Below are 20,417 nucleotides of genomic sequence, written 5' to 3' on the forward strand. Positions count from 1 at the left end.
CGTTCTGGGACATACTTCGATGACGTCATGCAACATAAACGAGAACGTGGTTGCCTAGTTACGCACACCGCGACTGTTAACAAAACATTTTACATTTCATTCATTCTTATATATCCAATATAATTTAATTAACTATTCCCATCTTTTTTTCCACAATACATTTACAATGTGTTTCACCAAATGTAGGAGTAAAGCAGGGCGTCGTCGTAGATCAACCAAACGCGGGTCGTTTGTGAGGCGGCTGGTTCTGACGTTCATGTGCAAATGTGTGTAACGAAAGCTACTTATTTTCTGAGTTAAAATATTTAAAGTTTATAGTGTAACTATTGTTTAACGTATTTTATACTTAATCTTATACTTATGTATAATACTTAAAAATACCCCGATGAAAATGAACCATGCTTTTACTATAGTAAAAGTGTAGTAACCCTGTTTCTTTGGTTGGACTGATAAAGTTAACATTTGTACAGCCACAGTATTACTACAAATAAGTCAGACAGAAACATCAAAAGAAATACATAAAAAAGACACTTGCATGACACTGTACTAGAGCCTTTTTATTTATTGTTTTGTAGCCTGCAATGAGCCGCTCAGTATCTTCATCGGACCCTACAAGATAAACACGGTGCTTTATTGGCACAACATAAACCCATTCATATTACGAGACAATAAAATATAACTTTAATTAGGGTTAAACATTTGAATTCTTACACTTAAAAACTGAGGGCGCATCTCCGCTGCTGCATCCGACTACCTATGACTACCTTTACATCACCACCATCACCGCAAAGCTCCTCCCTCCCGCACGCAATGGGTTGTGGGCAATATTAGCCGTTAGAGTATGCATTGATCTGCACTTCGAATTCTAACCGGAAATAGTAGACCATCCGGGTATCTTTGGAATACTCATTTCAACATACTACGATTTGGGACGTACTAATTCTAGTTTCGCATACTATTTAGGACGGATAGTATGCGAATTGGGACTCAGCAACGGTTCAACTCCACCCCGTTCGGCCATTTTTGTAGTCTGGTAGCAGAGATAGGATTATCTAGCGCACAGAATCTTTTATACACACGTTATTAACAAAATGTCAACAACGGAAGACTTGTCCAGCCAGCCTTACATGTTCGAGCCAGAGCCGGAGCGAGATGAAAATGAAGACGACGAACCTGCAGAACAACGTCTTCATATGGATGTATCGCAATGGTGTGTACTGTATTTACACATGAAACTTTGGTCTTCCGACCTTTTACCACCGTGTCGATTTATTTTGATTAATATGTCCGAGGGAGAGAGAGCAAGACAGCGTCTAGTTTGGAGACGGTGATGTCTTGTTTACACTTTCGCCTGGCTCTGAAGAGAGAGAGTGAGCGCGCGCGCGACCGTGTCTCTCTCTCTGCTCGTTCTTTCAGTTAAACATGCTCCTGTCACAAGCGCGGCAGTTCATCTAAATTAGACGGTGTAATGAAGCGTGTGGGTTACTACATCCAACAACCGAACATTTTAACTTACCCTCTCGTAACTTCTGCATCCTTTAGCTTGGACTACAAAATTGTAGCGAGAAATAACAATGGCGGATTGCTCGAAGTAGTGATGTGACATTTGAACCGAGGCGTCGGAGCGTGTGTCGAGAAAAAATGGGCGTGCCAGATGAAGCCGCGATTCGAGGCTTGTGTTGTTAACGTGAAAATCACGTGACTGATGACAAACGAGGCCTCGGTTTGTGTGGATACGTCATCGGTTCGGTCTGAGTGTCGCTTCTGGATAAAAGGCGGTTCGAAACTCGCGCCACCTTGTGGGTGTTGTCAGCAGTAGTAGAAGCAGTTGTAGTAGTGTTAAAGAGTCAGAGAGTTAAATAACTATCATTGTCATTGTCCTTATTGTGTCATATATATGTAAGGGCTGTATATTATTACATTATCAGGTTAGAATAGTTATAGTATATTGTTATTATTAATTATAGTAGGCTTAGCTATATTATTGTCTTGTTATATTAATTAGATAAGATTATTTGGATTGCTCTGGATTTTTTTATTTGGATTGTCCTTTTGGATTTGTTTGCTTTTTGTGACTCTTCCTTTTTCCTGGTAATGGAGACAGCAAGAAAGAGGGAATCCTCCCCTGCCTGGGCTCAACAGAAGCATCAGTATCCTCATTTACCAGCTGGCACTGGAATTTTTTAAATAAGTGTGTTACCCCAACACACTTGAAATAATTCTGTTTCTCAATAAAAATCGATTGTAATCCTTCCTTCCAGACTATTCTGTTGCAGTTTACTTTATATACTGATTGGCTTCATCACTGTCTCCTCTCCACCAGTAAGCTGGTGTGTGGTGGGCGTTCTGGCGCAATATGGCTGCCGTCGCATCATCCAAGTGGATGCTGCACATTGGTGGTGGTTGAGGAGATTCCCCCATCTATGTAAAGCGCTTTGAGGTCTCAGAAAAAGCGCTATATAAATGTAACGAATTATTATTATTACACTCCCTCCAACATAAGCACTGCACTCAACACAGTGTCACTGTTGTTGTTCATACTGTCACTATCCAAACAATTAATGAATATTTAATTAACTGTGTGTGTGACTCTGCACAAGTAAATTCAGACAGAGAAAGATACATATTTTATATTATACACAGTAATGGACAAATGTCTGCTCATGTCTTTTTATTATTGCAAATGAAAGGTTACATACATCAACAGCGAGTACAAAATAAATAAATAAATACATATTATTTATACAAATATTTTTCTAATATATATATATTTTTCTAAAAAAATATATATTTTGTATAAAATTGGGGGGGCGGGGGGGCACTGGTTCAGAATGAATTAATTTGTCTGCTATTTCTTTGCACAGTAGCTAGGTGTCACTAGTGAGTAATGCTGAATGAAGCTTCGAGTAATGAACCTTTGGCTGAAGCAATGGGCTGCGAGGTATCAGTGGTTCAGGAAGCCTCATTTTGCCATCACTAGCTCGAAGTGTTGGGCCGGAAGTCAATGTCCTTATTTGGCAGTTCCGCTGCAAATACTGTGACGTGATAGTTCAAAAAACGTCATAGATAACAGAAAAATCTGAACCGGTTGAAAAATATGACCAAAACAGAATATAAAGATATCAACGAAGCACCTGAAGAGAATAATTTCATCTTTTCTGCACTTCTAAACACTCCAAATATACAACAAAATGCATTTAAGGGCTAAAAAAGTGCATTTAGCATGATATGTCCCCTTTAAGTTCACCTGCCGTCTTAGTTTTATCCGATCTCAGTTCTGTGTTCAACACATTGACCATATATATTCTCCTCAATCATCTAGATTCTTGAATGTATGGTTGGCATCCAGGGGACGGCCCTTCAGTGGTTTCCTCTTGTCTAAAGGAAAGGACATTCCCTGTGAATTTCGGCAACTTTTCGTCTACTTCGGCTCAATTACAGTGTGGTATCCCTCAAGGGTCAATCTTAGGACCCTTGTTATTTTCGGTGTACATGCTTCCCCTCAGCTTTTATTTTTTCAGAAATACAGCATATCTTATCATTGTTACGCTAATGATTCACAATTTTATTTCCCAGTGAGTGTAGTCAAGAATCGTTAATCTGAGAATGCCCTAAACTGCTTCACTGACTGGCAAACAATTTCTTACAATTAAATGAGGACAAAACCGAAGTTCTGAATTTAGGTTCCTCTACGTCCTATTTACCTGGCCTGGTTGCCCAGTTAGGTCATTTGTTGTTGAAGGTACAAGATCCCTTGGAGGGATTTCTGACTCATCATTACTTTTCAATAAGCGGATCAGTGCTGTTGTCAAGGGTAGCTTTTACCATCTGAGATCTATCACTAAAATAAACCATTTTCTTTCCCATAAAGACCTGATTGAGTCAACTTGAGACTTGACTGATCCACTCACTTATTTGATCAAGTTTAGACTATTGTAACTCATTGTATATTGGTCTGCCCCACACTGCGTTATCCAGCTTGTTCAAAACACCAGGCTATTAACGGGGTCAAGAAATAGGGAAATATTCCCGGTCTTAACATCTCTACACTGGCTCGCTGTGAAATTCAGGGTCGATTTTAAAATTCAGATTTTGTCTACAATGGACTATTTGGTCTTGCGCCCCAATATATCAAATACCTACTACATCCGTACTCTCCAACCAGAGTGCTCAGGTCTTCTGATCAAACTCTATTGAAGGTGATCTATTTTATGTTAAAATTAAGTTTGCTTGCTCTTTAAAGCACTTTGGGTCAACTTTTGTTGTTTTTAAATGTGCTTTATAAATAAAGGTTGACTTGACTTGACTTGACAAGCAGACACAGCGCGCAGCTGCTACTGCCGTGTAAAAGCATGTTATCGGATATGACAGACGAGACACTACCCGCACTGCAAGAAAGTTAGCTCGCTGGTGTGGAAGTTTTATGGATTCCGCAAACTTGTTAACCAGCCCAGTCCGCAGGACCTGCCGATCAACAGAGAGTGCAAAAAAAAGGAGCAATACAACCAACCTGTTCACCCACCTCTGTCTCTGTTATTACTTAAGAGTAAGTTGCAATTATTTAGCTAGTCCTGAAACGGGAAATGTTACTTTAACCTGCTGATCCCTTTCTGTGTTTTATCATATTTTCAACCCTTGGGGTAAGCAGTATATATGGGGGTCACACTGTCACTTTTGATTTTAGTATTTGTGTTTGTGTGTTTATGACCCCCAATCTGTTGTGTAATGAGGAAAGTGGGTCCCACTTTATATTAAGTGGCTTTAAGTACTATGTACTTACATTGAAAAATAAGTTCAGGTGCCATTTTTGGGGTGCCTCTTTCTTTCACACTTTCTCCCAGAAAGACAGGATGGCAACTGCCCCAGGAAGAAAGGACGAATAGCTTATTATAACAATCAAAGGATAAGGGTATATAAAATTTTACTTCCTGGCCATTTAGTTTTGACCCCTGACTATTTTCTAAAGACACAGGTAAACATCTAATTCTGTTGATCTTACAGCCCTGGTCAGTGTAGAGGTGTCAAAATGATTACATTTTGGGGTCTCCCAGACAATACAGGATGGGAGACAGTTGTATGTGATGGTTTACGTTCGTTCACGTTTATGATCACTCAATAATACAACTTTAGAAGTGACTATCCTGCCTTTTAATTGTTTGATGCTTCCAGAAACAAATTGCAAACCAAATACACAACAACACACAGTCAGGATGGGGAGTGGAGCCACTGCATGCATCTCATGTTGATAAGCTTCAACCCTATCAAGTCAGGAATCTTGGTGTGACACTAGAGTCAGACCTTAGTTTCAGTAGTCATGTCAAAGCAATAACTAAATCAGCATACTATCATCTGAAAAATATTGCAAGAATTAGATGCTTTGTTTCCAGACAAGACTTAGAGAAACTTGTGCATGCTTTCATCACCAGCAGGGTGGATTATTGTAATGGACTCCTCACTGGCCTTCCCAAAAAGACCATAAGACAGTTGCAGCTCATACAGAACGCTGCCGCTAGGATTCTGAGCAGAACCAGAAAATATGAACATATCACACCAGTCCTCAGGTCTTTACACTGGCTCCCAGTTAGATTTAGGATTGATTTCAAAGTATTATTACTGGTATATAAATCATTCAATGGCCTAGGACCTCAATACATTGCAGATATGCTCACTGAATATAAACCCAACAGATCACTCAGATCATTAGGATCATATCAGCTAGAAATACCAAGGGTTCACTCTAAACATGGCGAGTCCGCTTTTAGCTACTATGCTGGAACCAGCTTCCAGAAGAGATCAGATGTGCTCCTACAGTGGTCACATTCAAATCCAGACTCAAAACACTTCTGTTTAGCTATGCATTTACTGAATGAGCACTGTGCTGCTGTTCGTCCGACTGTACTGTATTGTATTTCATTTTATTTTTCTAAACTGTTTTAATTATTCTTATTTCTTTTTATTATTTTAATTTCTTCTATGTAAAGCACTTTGAATTGCCATTGTGTATGAAATGTGCTATATAAATAAACTTGCCTTGCCTTGCCTATCTTTAAAATACTTATGTTTAATAAAATGTCATCTACTATTGTTTTATTTCCTATGTTTTATTTATCAGCAATGCTTCTTATTCCTCTAAACTCATTTGTATCATTTCATTTTCACATAGACATTATGGCCGGATATATTCTGAAAACAATTCACTCTGACATATTTCTTCTGCTCAGAAAAATTCAAAGATCTGTGGACTTTAACTGGAGACAAAAAGACTCATTTCAACTATGGTAAGTTCTCATACGTTTCAACTCATGTTTAAAAGTTTGAACACTAACTTTAAAATACTTATGCTTGATAAAATGTCATCTTATTTCATATATCTACTATTTTATCTGCATTATTTATCAGCAATGCTTTTTATTTCTTTAAACTCATTTGTACCGTTTCATTCTCACACAGACATAATGGACGTTGCTGTGCAATCTGAAAACCTGACCTCTGACCCTCTGGCATGTCTCTTCTGATCATAAGTTCAATGACCTGGGGTCGTTACCCAGCAATAATAAAAAGACAACCAGAAAAACATTCACTTTCCTTATCACACAACAGATTGGGGTCATAAACACACAAACACAAACAATCCGGAAACGGAAGGTCAAAAGGTTATAAATACACACCTGGTGATCATAAACCAAGTCATAAATCAAGTCATAAAAGGTCATCAAAATCAAAAGTGACAGTGTGACCCCCAGATATACTACTTTTTTAGATAATTGTTTTTATGGATTATCGTATGTTTACTTCAAATATCTTTAGAGAGCAGCATATTTATATATATATTTAGTACCAAAAATAGGGAGATGTAAGCATTATGGAACGCTAAAGTGTTGCTCGGGAGGCACGCATATGCAAATACATTTTTGGAGCTTGATTAAATAAATGCTTTGTTTATAATGAGGAGAATGTTTTAAGCAATGCAACTTGCAGATTGCCAAGGTACAAAGACCTCTTGTCAAGAGATCCTTAAAAGATCAAGGCAAATTTGATTTCTAATTTCATGACCTCTTTAAACAAACCTCTAATTCTACATTAAATATCGATGCGTAACTCATTCCAGACCATTTGTGCTACAGACATGAAAGATACCGAAAGTTATTTGGTTTGTTGAGGAAAGGTGTGCTATTACTTTTCACAGTAATCGGATTTCTGGCAGATTAAAAATAGGCAAAAAGTCAACCAAGGTGAAGGAGGGACTAGAATATCAAATAGACTTGGTGTGGTGTTGGGGAAGCTACTTTAAAACTATTAAAACTGCTAGCAAATCTACTCTGCTAATGGTAGGCTACCCTTTAAAGTAGTAGTCATGCTATGATAAAAGTAGCAAACTACATTCAAGTTACTTAAGGGGACAATTTTTATATCCCATGATATAATTTAGATTGTAATGTAAAATAAAAATAGTAAATAAAAAACAATGATTTAAATGAATGAAGTTAAAAGAATGAAACACTAAAATAGACATTCATTTGTATAATGAAGTTAAGACGAGTCAATATGATTAACAGCTTATTTAATTAAATATCCCGCTACAAAATAAAGACCAAAGTCCATCTTTGATACGCAGGGATTCGAATCAGTGAATCAGTTGAATCAAATTTGAATCCACTAACGTTACAATGAATCAGATATCCCAACGCAACATAGAACAGGTGACCGTTTAGAACGCACTGATTCATTATAGAATGATTCAAACTTTCCAACATGTCTCGGGTTTTCCAGTGCTACAAATGATAAAGACCGTTGAGGTAAGTTTGTTTAAATTTTTCATCATCTCTTTTGGCAGTAAACATAGCCTATATGCTAACCAACGTGGCCTATTTGAAAAACACTGTCGAGCGAGTACGTGTAGTTGTTTGGTGTTTGGGCAACTGTTTGTTACCGTGGCTGCATATGATTAACTATCCAAAGTTTATTCCGAATTCAATCCATTGTGTTCAAGGGAGAGAAAACCATTCAGAAAGCCATTTAATCACAGGGAGGCAGATGGAGAAAAGAGGCGTGATGCGAAATACGAGGTGTACTGATAGACAGACAGACAGACAGATTTTGATTCAGAAATAAAGCTCCTGATTTTCCCATTTTGATTTAAATGCAAATGAAATCTGTCAAAAGTTGATCTATTCCAATTGAGAACCGCGTATGTTTGTGTGCTTATGCATGAAAGAGTGAACTTGACTGAGAGGAACTCGCCACAATTCTATGAAAAATGAATCTCAGCTCTATAAATTAAAGGATAAAGCTCTTTATTTTCCTCAGAGCTTTCCTGTAGGTCACCTTCAAAAAGTTTTTAGACTGCACAAAGCTGGCACTGACAAGTGATTCTCTTAATCTCAAATTCTTTGAAATAGCCCCTCATAGGGTTAGAGATTTGATTAATCAGCTATGAAAAATTTTCAATAATAAGCAATAATTAATTTACACAGTGAAATTAAAGCACGATCTTGAAGTTAAATGCTAGATATTGTGAACACCTTAAAATGCACTACACTTAATGTACATTAAGTACATTAAATACATTCTAAAACACAAAATAAAAATAGTCTATAGGCCTACAGCAACTTCTAGGTAATGCTTCAGTGTACTTATATCTTTTTTCAGGACATTTGCCTAATATATATTTTATATTAAAAAACTTTCACTTACATTTAAAATGTAAAATCTAGTTTTCTTTTTCTTATTTCCCAACACCACCACCATGTGTGTCTACTAAACGTTCCAACTTAATTTCCCCACTTGTAGATTGTTGATTTAAGCGTTTTATCTTCCATAATCATAATTTAAGTTCCAGCTCTTCACATGTGCCCATTTGTCATATGTCAGGTGAATGAGTTATGATTGTGCATCTCTCTCTCTGTGCCACACTGAACTTCAGCACTTACTCCAAACCATTAAGAGGGTGAAAAATGACAGTCTTCCAGACTTCTATCTGCTTAACGCACTGTCTCATGCCCTAGGTCTCGTCTCCGACTCCGTGTGTGTGTGTGTGTGTGTGTGTGCTCCATGGTGACCTCTGTATCATCATCAGCTGTGACGTGGTTATTATGGGCTGTCTGCCGTGTGCGCTGTGAACGATGACGCCTTTGCTGCGAAAGCAAAAATGTCTCCTCCGGTCATATATTCTTGTGGAACGTTTTGGCAGGGTCATATTTGCCCTCATCTAACAATTTGCCAATGTTTGAAAGCTAAGCAGCCTATTTGTTTTCTCTGGTCTAGTGCCTTATCATATCCAGATGTGATAAAACGGTCTCGTTCATGTAAATCAGCTTTTGTTCTTACCAGCTGCGACAGTTTGTCATTTTGACCCTTGACTTCTGTCTGTTTCACTTGACACTTTGGCTTTGTTCAAGCTGCAGGCAAATCAGATTTTTTCTTAAATCAGATCTTTTCAGGCAGACTGTCCACGCTATTAATTGATCTATCAAGTGATAAGATTTGTGTGTCCAGACATAACCAATCTATCTGCATGGGTTGGGTTGTTTAATGATGTAGGCGTGCCCAAGTATGTGATGATGAGGCTTTCAAAACGGATGCAGGAAAAATGGAGGTGCATCATTTGGTGCTCCAAATAAGAGCCCTGTCGAGTCGCGGTGCAGAACTCAGCGACGGAGGAGACTGGTTTATATTGTGATGTTCTTGTCACTGCTGAACTGGCATACTGTTTGAAGACCGTATGAATACTTCCACCATTTATGTCACCGGTTTTGACGTTATTGTTGTGCGTCACGTTAAATGGGATGCAAAAGACAATTTAAAATCCAAGCTGAGCGGTCAGAGTTTCCAGACTGAGACTCATCTGTAAAAATATGATTGAATTCCCACCTCCAAATGCAGTTTGAATCAGATTTGCCAAAAAATAAATACAAAAAAAAAATCTGACTCCATGTGTTTTTTTGTGTGTGTGTGTGTGGTTTCTTTTTTTGCTGTCCAGACTTTCACAAAAACACATCTGGATAAAATCTGGATATGCAAAAAAACCACTGAAATCATTCAGTAACAAAACAAGAGATTCATTCACTCATTTGATTTACCAATATTTATTTGTGTTGCAAAGTTTTTTTTATTTTTTTATTTATTTTTTTTATCTGGCAACATTGCATTGCTTTGACATATTAGATTATACAATTCACCTGCAAAATTTATCTGCCACAAAAATGAAGACATCAGTTTTGGATGGATGAGTGGATATAGATGGATGGATGGATGAGTGGATAGATAGACAGACAGACCGATAGATAGAATTATTATTCGTTGTTTGTTCTTGTGAAAATATCCCTCCACCAGGAAGGACATTTAGGAAATATATATTTGGGATATTAACACAATCCTGGCATATCTTTTGAATTTCTCTGTCTGTTGCACAACTTGGCAAACCTAAATTATGTTTTAAGATTTCCCATTATATCCAACTGTGCGAATGCCCCACCCATTCTCTAATGAGTTTTCTCAAGGTAACAACAAACCCTCTGTGAAATTCAGAGAAATTGTCGAACGTGCGCTTTATCGACAAAACACCTCAGGAAAAAATATATTGCTTTCATGTAAGAAAATGCATAAAACATCAGGCATTCTTCTGTTGTTGCTCTTCAAAGCTTTGAAGGATTCACACCGACTTCAGGTTTGAATAAAAGCTCAGGTAAAGTGATTTGCCGAAAAACACAATGGCTTTGCTCTCGAAGGGCTCGACGCACTCTTCTCGGTTCACCACCAAGGTCCCTAACAGAGCTGCAGATGCAGATGCGATTTTAATCCTGTCATTGACTTTAGACTTAAGACCTGGGAATTTAGCCTGGTAAACTAACACTCAATAATCAATGGCAAACAACCACATTCTCATGCACACACACACACACACATGCACGAGCAGCTTACTAACCTCGTGTTGTTTCTGCTTGCTCTCTGAGTAGTGTCCCTATGCAATAACCACTATCAACAAATGTTAAACTTGGTCTTAGCTCCGTTTCTCCAGTTTGCACGTCCTAATCTAGTCCTTGAAAGTGTTAAAGGCAAACAGATTGCAAAGAGTAAACAAAATTAACTTGCTGTCCACAAAGGAGCAATCTCGAGAACGAGATTCAACTCGAGCTCCACCCGGACTACTTAATTAAAGATAGTTAAGATTAAAAATGAAGGTTGTATGCTGGAAGAAGAATTGTCACAGGATTGAGGCAAGCGCCCACTTACATGCATTTGTGTTTGTGATTGACGCATGCTAAATTAACAAGCTCCTCGAGAGCTTTCATTTTGAACTCCATTATGATTTATCAGAGATAGTAGAAGGGTTGATTATATGCAAAACTTAAGTAGGTGTTTTCTCGCTCTGTGGTAAAAGGAAGTTTAAATATCAGCTTAATTCTTCAATTTGAGAATCCAAATGCAGCTGGAACTGACCCTGTAAAGCAGCACGTCTCGATTAATAGTTGAGCAGTGGTTTCATTGGGAAAATCTCCTTAAATCTTCTTAAAAGCGCATTGAACGAGCTCTAGCAGCGGATGCGGGTGTGAATACGAACGTGTTCTGATCTTGACCCGCCTGCGAAACCAAGCGATTTGTGATCGGCCTTAAATTTAACCAAAGCTCCGACTTCTGCGACAGATGCAATTGTTGGCAGGTCTGCGAACGACACAGCTGTGATCAAAGCTCTAATGAAAAAAAGGTCATATTAGAAGTTATCGCCTGAGTCGCAGTAACTTTGAGGAACATGATGACATTGCGGATCTTAAGTTTAGTTCCCTGAAGGCTGCCTTTGAGAAAAAACCTGACACTTCACCTGAATAACACCGGTGTGTTTGAGAGGAAAAGAACGTGTATGTTTTATTATAGAACGTATGCATGTGCTGGAAATAGAGCGATTTTGATTCATATCGCTCTCCTTCTTTCTCCGCATTCGTCTTGTCCTTTGAGACACCGGTTATAGAAGTGCAGTTATATATAAATGAATACTGGACTCGCATTGGAGCTACAGCAACAACATATGTTAGCACTGCAATTGTAATTACATCAGTCATTTTGGTAATTTAGGTTGTGAAAGATATGATGCAACATCCGTGACATAAATGACATCGGTTTAGATATGTGAAATTATGATTAGTGCATCACAAATCATAGTGTGTTGGAAGTGGCTGATTTGAAATCAAATAGTATACTGTACACTGCCTATCGTTTTTCTATATTGTGAGTAAAATATGCAAAATTACATGAACAAGAATAACTGCGTAGTGTCTAATTTAGCAAGTGCTGTTATTATCTCAGAAAATATATATATATTTTTTTTAATTTAATGTCAATGTAAAATTATGGTAAAAATTGCTTCCAGGGGCTCGTTCTTCGTACGTCGCTAACTCAGTTAGCTGGATTTGATTGTTGACGATTTGGCATGATCTTGGATTGTTTGGTTCTTCGACGCTCATCCTGGACTTGCTGTCATAGCAACAGGTGCGCAAACTTGAACCTGCTCGGGAGCAGGCTTATTTCATGTAAACAGGATTAGATCCCGGCTTCATAAGCGGAGCTGATACGGGAAGTCCAGCGCAGCGCGATAGTGCACTTTCTGAGATTGAAATTTTTTTCTCGTGACTCGTGAGATTGTCGTTTACATTATTAATTTGTTGGAAACGCACATTATTTTCGACTTGTCGGAGTCGGGCTTTAACTACAGCACAAACTGTTTGCATTGCCCTATGATTATTTGCGAGTGGCTCTTTCCTTTACACTATTGGAGCAGAGAACTTGATGGAAAGTGCCGTCTGTCGTGTCATTCGGAGTTTACCTGCCGCTTTTAGGTTTAAAAAACAGTTTTAGGTTTTTAAGACCCAATGTTGTAAAGCAGTTTTTTTTTATTTTTTTTTTATTTTTTTTTGGCTATCATTTTTTATGAAGATCATGCAATCATGACCATGCCGATTACAGTATGTCACTCAGGCTTCACTAACGTGATTGGTACCATAGACTATAGGCTTCCATAGACTGCCATCAAGGCCTCAATGAAGGGGATTATGTGAACAGAAAGGGGGTTCACAATGTAAATGTGCAGCCCAGTTACTATTGGGAGTCTTAATATTCCAGATTAATAATATTATATCAAATAAAAAAAGTCAGTTGACTAAAATCTTCCATATCACAAATGTGAAAGCAAAATGGCCAGGATCTGTGCATGACTTAAGAATTTTCAGAGATTCACATTTATGCACATTATTTGAAAGTGGTAAGGAAAGTTCCACAATTAAATATCAAGCTCACTGTATTACATACACTTATGCTGATCCTAACAGAACTGCATTTCTTCATAGGTGATTATGACATGTTCCTGCCTGCAGACAGGTGTTTTATGACCCCATTCCCTGACCCAAACCAGTTACAATGCAGTAGCCAGGACAAGGGCACACAATGAAATGAACTTTGGCTAACTAAAGGGAAGATTTCAGTGTCTGATAAGTCTGAGGTTTGCACACCTGACAGGGCCTGTGACATTGCTGCATGTGCCATATTACACAACATTGCCCAAAAAAAAAACAAAAAAAAAACCTTTTCATTATAATATAATGAAAAGTTTAATAAAAGACCAATATACTTAGTTCCTTGAGTTTTATTTCAATTGTTCTTTGTAAAGAAAAGCCAGTGTTCAAGTGCCTGCAACAAGAGATATTAGACACATGCCTCATGCAACAAATAAAAAGGAAAAGTTGGCTATACACTGCCCACCTGTAGGCCTATGTCTCCTCTGTCTGTGCAGACTCTTCTGTAGGCCTTTCTGTAGATGTGGAATCCTGCAACTTATATTGCTGCCATAAAGCATACAAGTATAAATTAAGTAAAGTTATTTAAGCACTTGCAGGTAGGCTAGTTCCTCCATATGACAGTTATCTGAGAGGGTTTATTCACTGTCCAGTGCAATGGAAACAAATGGACATTACAAAGTCTTATACTTTCTTTCCTTTGGAAAGTTAGAAAATGTCCACTTACTGCACATATTTCAGCCACCACTTTCTTGGGAACAGATACAAGACTAGTGTTGGTGTATTATGTAAAAGTGCACAAAAGAGGAAAACACAATGTCATTACAATGAACTACACTCGGGAAACATGTGATCAATAACTCATGACAAAATATTTTTTACATTAACATAAGTTTATCAGTTTTCACTTTCACAAGTCAAAGCAATTCATCATTACTCAAGATTTAACAGTTGAAATTACTATACTACTAAGATCTTTTCTTTTTTTCCAGCCTTTTTCTTGGTTGCTTTTATAAACAGACAACCATTTATTTAACAGTTCCTTTTATAGAAGAGACTATAATAACTAAAAATTACCATTATGTAGAATATTTTTGTACTTCACTTTTATTTGTTCCCATGTTCTAGTGTGGTGACTCTGACATTACAATGAACAAAGTAATTATGCAATTATTAAAATACAAAAATATAGGCTAATAAGTGATCAAAACATCTAACATGACCACTTCTAACGGATTTAAATTGTCTGCTACTTTTTGCCAGCCCTCTCTCCTGGCTTTTGCAGGCTTTGAGGTGTTCCCTGGCGTTTTGATTAAACATTAAAATTCCGAATAAACTTCGACTATTAGTTCTTGCTCTGCTGAGGAGAAAAACTGAGCCCGCTCTTTGGCCACGCTGAGCAGCCAATAGCAGCGTTGCTGATCAATGTTTCTACTATCGATACATATCCCCTTTTAAGCCAGCGCATGAACGCGCAGTTATCTCAGATAACTCAATCCAGCGATACTAATCATAAACAACAGGTGTGTTCGAAGAACCGAGTTAGCCAGATCATGATTAGCACGATGATATCATCTTGGATGTGTCATTTGATCTCGGATGTAATAAGCAACGTACGAAGAACGAGCCCCTGGTTATTGATTAGAGACTAAGATACATTCTGTACTATGTGTGTTATTGATATAGCCTGTGGCAAACAAAATAAATCTTCAGGTATTCCATGCTTAATGAAAACTTGCATGCTGTAGTAGGGAACTATTATAAATAATACATACTGCTAAAATTAGTAGTAGTATGGAAATACAATATGCCCTGGATTTTCAAAGTGCACACACATGCAGGGCTAATGTTACCCACAACCCTTTGCGTTTAAAGAAAATGCTTGTGTGGTGGTTGTCTTTCAGCATTTGTGAGATCACAGCTTCCACAGCCATTTTGAAATCATGTGAATTTTAACGTAAAGTGCGTCAATCAAAGTTTACAACATCGATGAGAAAATTAAACGAAACTATCCTTCTGGTCACAAAAAAAAAAAAAATACATGAGAGTGAATTGCGGGAACAGCGATCAGGTCGACTTGTGTTCTCTCCTCTCCAAGTTTGATGTCAGTAAAGAACTGTAAAGTTAAGTTGATGTGCATCTCTCTCTAGTCTGTCTGTCTGTCTGTCTGTCTGTCTGTCTGTCTGTCTGTCTGTCTCACCCAGCTGGGCAGGGCATATTTTGGTCTGTCTGTGTCTTGCTTGCTAACGCCGTCCACTTCCAGGGCTGTGTTCTGTGACTTTGTGCCTGACAAAAAAAGGGAGAGTGAATTACAACTATTTATTTCGTTTGCGTTGAACATGCGTTCATATTCGCGTGCACGAAATGAAACGCACCCTTTCCAGCAAAACATCTGTGGGGACCAGTACAATATGGGCGCGATGGCACTCCTCATTATAGACGCACATACTTTTAAAACAAGACAATGATTGATTATCTAGTCGATTATCTAGTCCACAAGTCAGTTTAGTTACAACTCTGCAATAAAGCAAGATGGAAAGTGTATTGTATTGACATTGACTGTTGATTTATAGGCTATATTGCATTTAAATGTTGATTGGCTGGACATACTGGTCAATAAGGATGCACATCCCTCAGTAAATAACCATCAAGTATCAATTATTGCTTTTATCATTTAAAACACAGTGACATGCTATGGCCAGCCATTTTAGCTTTTATTCATTCACAGGATGCATTTTTGATATCAATAATTAAATTTGTACTATTTAAAATGTGAATTCTTGATATTAAGAATGTACTTTTTCTAGTAACAGTGTCTATTTCTGATATCAGGAATTACATTTTCAATAGTACTAGTTAAAGGAGTGGGAGCACTGGGGTGTCAGGTGTGACTGTGTGGCAATGGCAAATGGTTCATGGCTCAGGTCGGACGGCCCCGTAACAGAATTTTGCTTAGGGAGGGCAGGATCGGCTCTGGCAAAGAGGAACAGAAGTCTGAAACAACGGGGGAAAATGCTTTTATGCATTTTTGCAAGAAGATGTGACACAGATTTTGAGTCACATGGTCAATTTCACCTTTGATTTTTAGAAATAAGGATTTTTTTAAAAAAGTATAATTTTTCATTTTTTTCTATTACAGAAACATTCTAAAACTCGGTTTAGTTCCAGATTTAAATTAGATTTTGAATCCCAGTTTTTAACATGGTATCATTATTTTGGTCCCCACTGCCAAAGTGTTTTGACATTCAGACTTCAATGATACTCTTAGTTCACTACAGAGTGCATGATGGGATACGGGCATGAAGAGAAAAAGCACTGGCTAAGAAAGGCCTGACTGTGAGAGATCATAGAAGGAGAGTGTGTGTGTGTGTGTGTGTGTGTGTGTGTGTGTGTGTGTGTGTGTGTGTGTGTGTGTGTGTGTGTGTGTGTGTGTGTTGGGGGTATCATCACAGAAGTGGTCTGAGGGGTTTTTAATGAAGGTTATTCATGGGTCTTTTCGTATGACTCATCTCATCCTAATACACACACTCTCTTAAGGAGTGAATGCATTTTTTTCCTCAAACCAATTTACACATTCACAGCATTTGCTCAGTACGGCAAACAAAAATCACACGTGGCACAAATACCTGCTGCAAACCACTTCCCAAAATAGGATTTTGAGGATCTCACTCTGAGATTTCCCTTCATCTATGATGGGTAGGTGTGTAAGGAAGGTTTCTGGGGCACGGGTGTTGTCGTGATCATGACAGTGGACCCCACTGTTGTCAAAACTTAAGTATCACTCCAAATGTTTATAAAAAAAAAAAAAAAAGATAATTTAATTTATAAAGGACTTTATATGTAAGAATTTTCATTTTTATTGCCAATGTGTGAACAGCTTGTAACAAAAATTAAAGAACGAGACCTTAGGTCGTCTATGAAAGTGGAGACTGAATTTTATTTGAAGGACTCGGGATGTTCACAAATCAAGAGGATGTGACAGTTAATCAGGATAATGCCGAAAGAGTCATTCTGTACTGTAATGTTAATGTGTCATGCAAAGAAAATCAATTAATTTAAACTATAGTCTCACAGACATATCTATATAGTCTATATATATATAGTCTTAAATATACTTGTCGACATGATGCCGACTGTCACTCCGCTGTCATTTTTGTTTATTTTGTTATTGAGAGAAAAGTGTGCAACACATATTTACATATTCGTCTAAACGTCGCTCTCAGCTTGATGTTTGTTAACAGGATATCGCTGCAAAAATATTTCTAACTTCTTTTTACCTCTAAACAGAGAATGAAAAAAAAATCTCTCTTGTATGTTATGAGTGCGAGCACTAGCAATACGTTTCTGGCTGCAGTTCACTTAACGTCCACCGGTGTCACTAATAACAAGCGTTTCTGAATTCTACAAATAGCCCCTTTAATTATCATTTTATTTACATTTAGTAATAGTATTCATATTAAAGTAGGCTATATATAATTGTATATGAACGTTCAATAGGGTGAAAGGTCTTTTTCTACTTTGCTCCTAAATTGTGGAACCTACTTCCAGCTGAAATTACAGTATTTTTAAATCTTACCCGAAAAAACTTGAAGGTTGTCTTTTAGATGATTGTGATATGTATGTTGATTTATTGTTTATGTATTTGAACAATTGTGCGATGATTTCATTGTTTTACTATGTACAGCACTTTGAGAATCTCCTTTTAAAGGTGTTAGCCTATATAAAATAAAGTTTAGTATTATTGTTGTTGTGTATTTATCAGTGTCAACAAAACGTGCGTCAGTTCAGTGAAAAATATTAAAGTGAATATTAAAGTCTATTAAAACCATTTGTGCCAAAAAACAAGAATAACAATATTATTTGATAAAAATATATAATGTAAAAATACATTTGTTTTGTAGTGCACTTAAAAAGTCCTGTAGTGTGGGACAATCATTAAAATGTAAAGGTACAAATATTCAGTGTAGTTTCTCAATTGAGGTCCAAAACCCTGCATGTATAAAATTATCAAATTGTTTTAAATAATTACCTAATTATATGTATTGTCTTCAACAAAAAAATGAGGCAGAACTGTGAATATTAAAACATTTTGTACCAAAAAAAAAGATGGCGTGAACAAAAAATATATAAAATGTGTAGATAGGCTAAATCATTTTAATATAGTAACTTACAGTACATTAAAAACTTCTTAGCTTTTTCAGCATTTCTGTCGAAGGTGATAATTTATGAGCAAGGTGTGAATCTGTTGATAATAATACCGTGATAGATGCGGTACTCGAGTTCTCATTAGTGTGCTTCAGCATGAATAAATGGTCTAATTTACTGTGGTAAAGTAAAGATACACTCTGAATAATTACCACATGACGAATCAGTGACACAAGGCCCATTTCTGTTTTTAGATGTCCACTATATTGTGGTTTGTGTGCTGAATGTTGAGGTGAATTTAAGCGGAATCTAGTGATGCTGGAAATGTAGATTCGACCCGACACCAGCATAATGAGAGTTACATCGAGTGTTGGTGCATCGTGCCACTTGCTGTCAGTTATGATTGTTTCCTGTTGCTAGATGTTGTGACTTGATCTTTTACTAGGACCCTTTAGGCTATGTCTCGCAGGGTCCGTCCCGCACATCAGGGCCTGATAGGCTATAGTGCGGAAAGATTGTGGAATTCATTTTCTGATCACTGGCATGAAAGATGTGTATCTGTATGAGAATAAGAGTGGAATTTAGAGCAGGTTTAAAGCAGTATCATCGATGGAAGTTTGTATTGTTATTTCTTAAATTGTATATTGTTATTATTTAAAGCATCTCCACAGTACAGGGAGACATTAGATAGCACACAGATTAATAATGCAGTAAAGAGATTCACTTGGTTATTCATAGTTATTGGATGGAAGGTGTGTGTGTAAAAGTAAAGGTTGTAGCAAAGAACTATTTTATTTTATTTTATTTTATTTTATTTTATTTTATTTTATTTTATTTTATTTTATTTTATTTTATTTTATTTTATTTTATTTTATTTTATTTTATTTTATTTTATTTTATTTTATTTTTATAGGGTTCTTGAGTTATAATACCAGAAAGTTCAACGCTATCTCACGACCAATTCGTACGAATTCGTACGAATGATAAAAAGATGGCTAATTCGTACGAATTTGTACGATTTGTCTAAACCCACGTGATGGGTAGGTTTAGGGGCGGGGTCAGGGGTAGGTCATTCGTATGAATTCATACGAATTGGCCAATTCGTAAAATATGTACGCTTTTGCAAAAATCGTACTAATTCGTACGAGTGAGGTTGTATGAATTCGTACGAATTAGCCACTTTGTAAAATTTGTACGTTTTCCCATGAGATCGGGTTGGAAAGTTCTTTATTACATTCTTCAGATGAGTGTGTTTCATGGTTTCATTGTTAGCATAGAACAAGCTAGAAAAGCTACATGATTTAAAAAAAAAAAAAAAAAAACTTTTTGAAACGTTTATTTCTAAAGGAATGTTCCATGTTCAATAAGAAGTTCTGTGATATTTCTATGGCATGCTGTTGATTGGAACAGGAAATTATTCATGGTTATGCACTTACAATGGTAGTAAACATCAAGTTATCCTGATTTGTTTTGTTTTTTTATCACCGTTTCCACAAAATTATGAAGCTGCACATTAACATTAAACATTGATAATAATATATGTTTCTTGAGAAGCAAATCAAAATGATTTCTGAAGGATCATTCATGTGACACTGAAGACTGGAGTAATGATGCTGAAAATTTAGCTTTGCATCACAGGGATCAATTATATTTAACAATATATTCATATAGAAAACAGTTATTTTAAATGGTAATAATTTTACAATATTATTGATTTTACTGTTTGTTTGTTTTTTTTAAACAAATAAATGCCTTGGTGGGCATGAGACTTCGATATAATAATATAATGTGACCCTGGACCACAAAACCAGTTAGGTAAAAAAAAAACACACAAAAAAATGAGATCTGAAAGATGATAATAAATAAGCTTATAAGATAATAAATCAGCTTCCCATTGATGTATGGTTTGTTAGGATATGACAATATTTGGCTGAGATACAACTATTGAACATCTGGAATCTGAGGGTGCAAAAAAATCTAAACATTGAG

General features: G+C 36.9%; 1 long non-coding RNA gene across 1 annotated transcript in view; it reads right to left on the reverse strand.

The window, feature by feature from the left end:
* Positions 1-14,912, reverse strand: part of LOC309506943 — an 87,554-nt gene extending 72,642 nt beyond the window's left edge. The window contains exons 1-2 of the long non-coding RNA XR_014208974.1: positions 13,611-14,912; positions 13,016-13,572 (exon numbers count right to left, since the gene is read on the reverse strand). This is a non-coding gene — a long non-coding RNA (uncharacterized lncRNA). The remainder of the gene's footprint in view (positions 1-13,015; positions 13,573-13,610) is intronic.
* Positions 14,913-20,417: the final 5,505 nt, after the last annotated feature.

Source organism: Leuciscus leuciscus, assembly GCF_965113295.1.
Source record: "Leuciscus leuciscus genome assembly, chromosome: 9".
In the NCBI taxonomy this organism is placed as follows: Eukaryota; Metazoa; Chordata; class Actinopteri; order Cypriniformes; family Leuciscidae; genus Leuciscus; species Leuciscus leuciscus.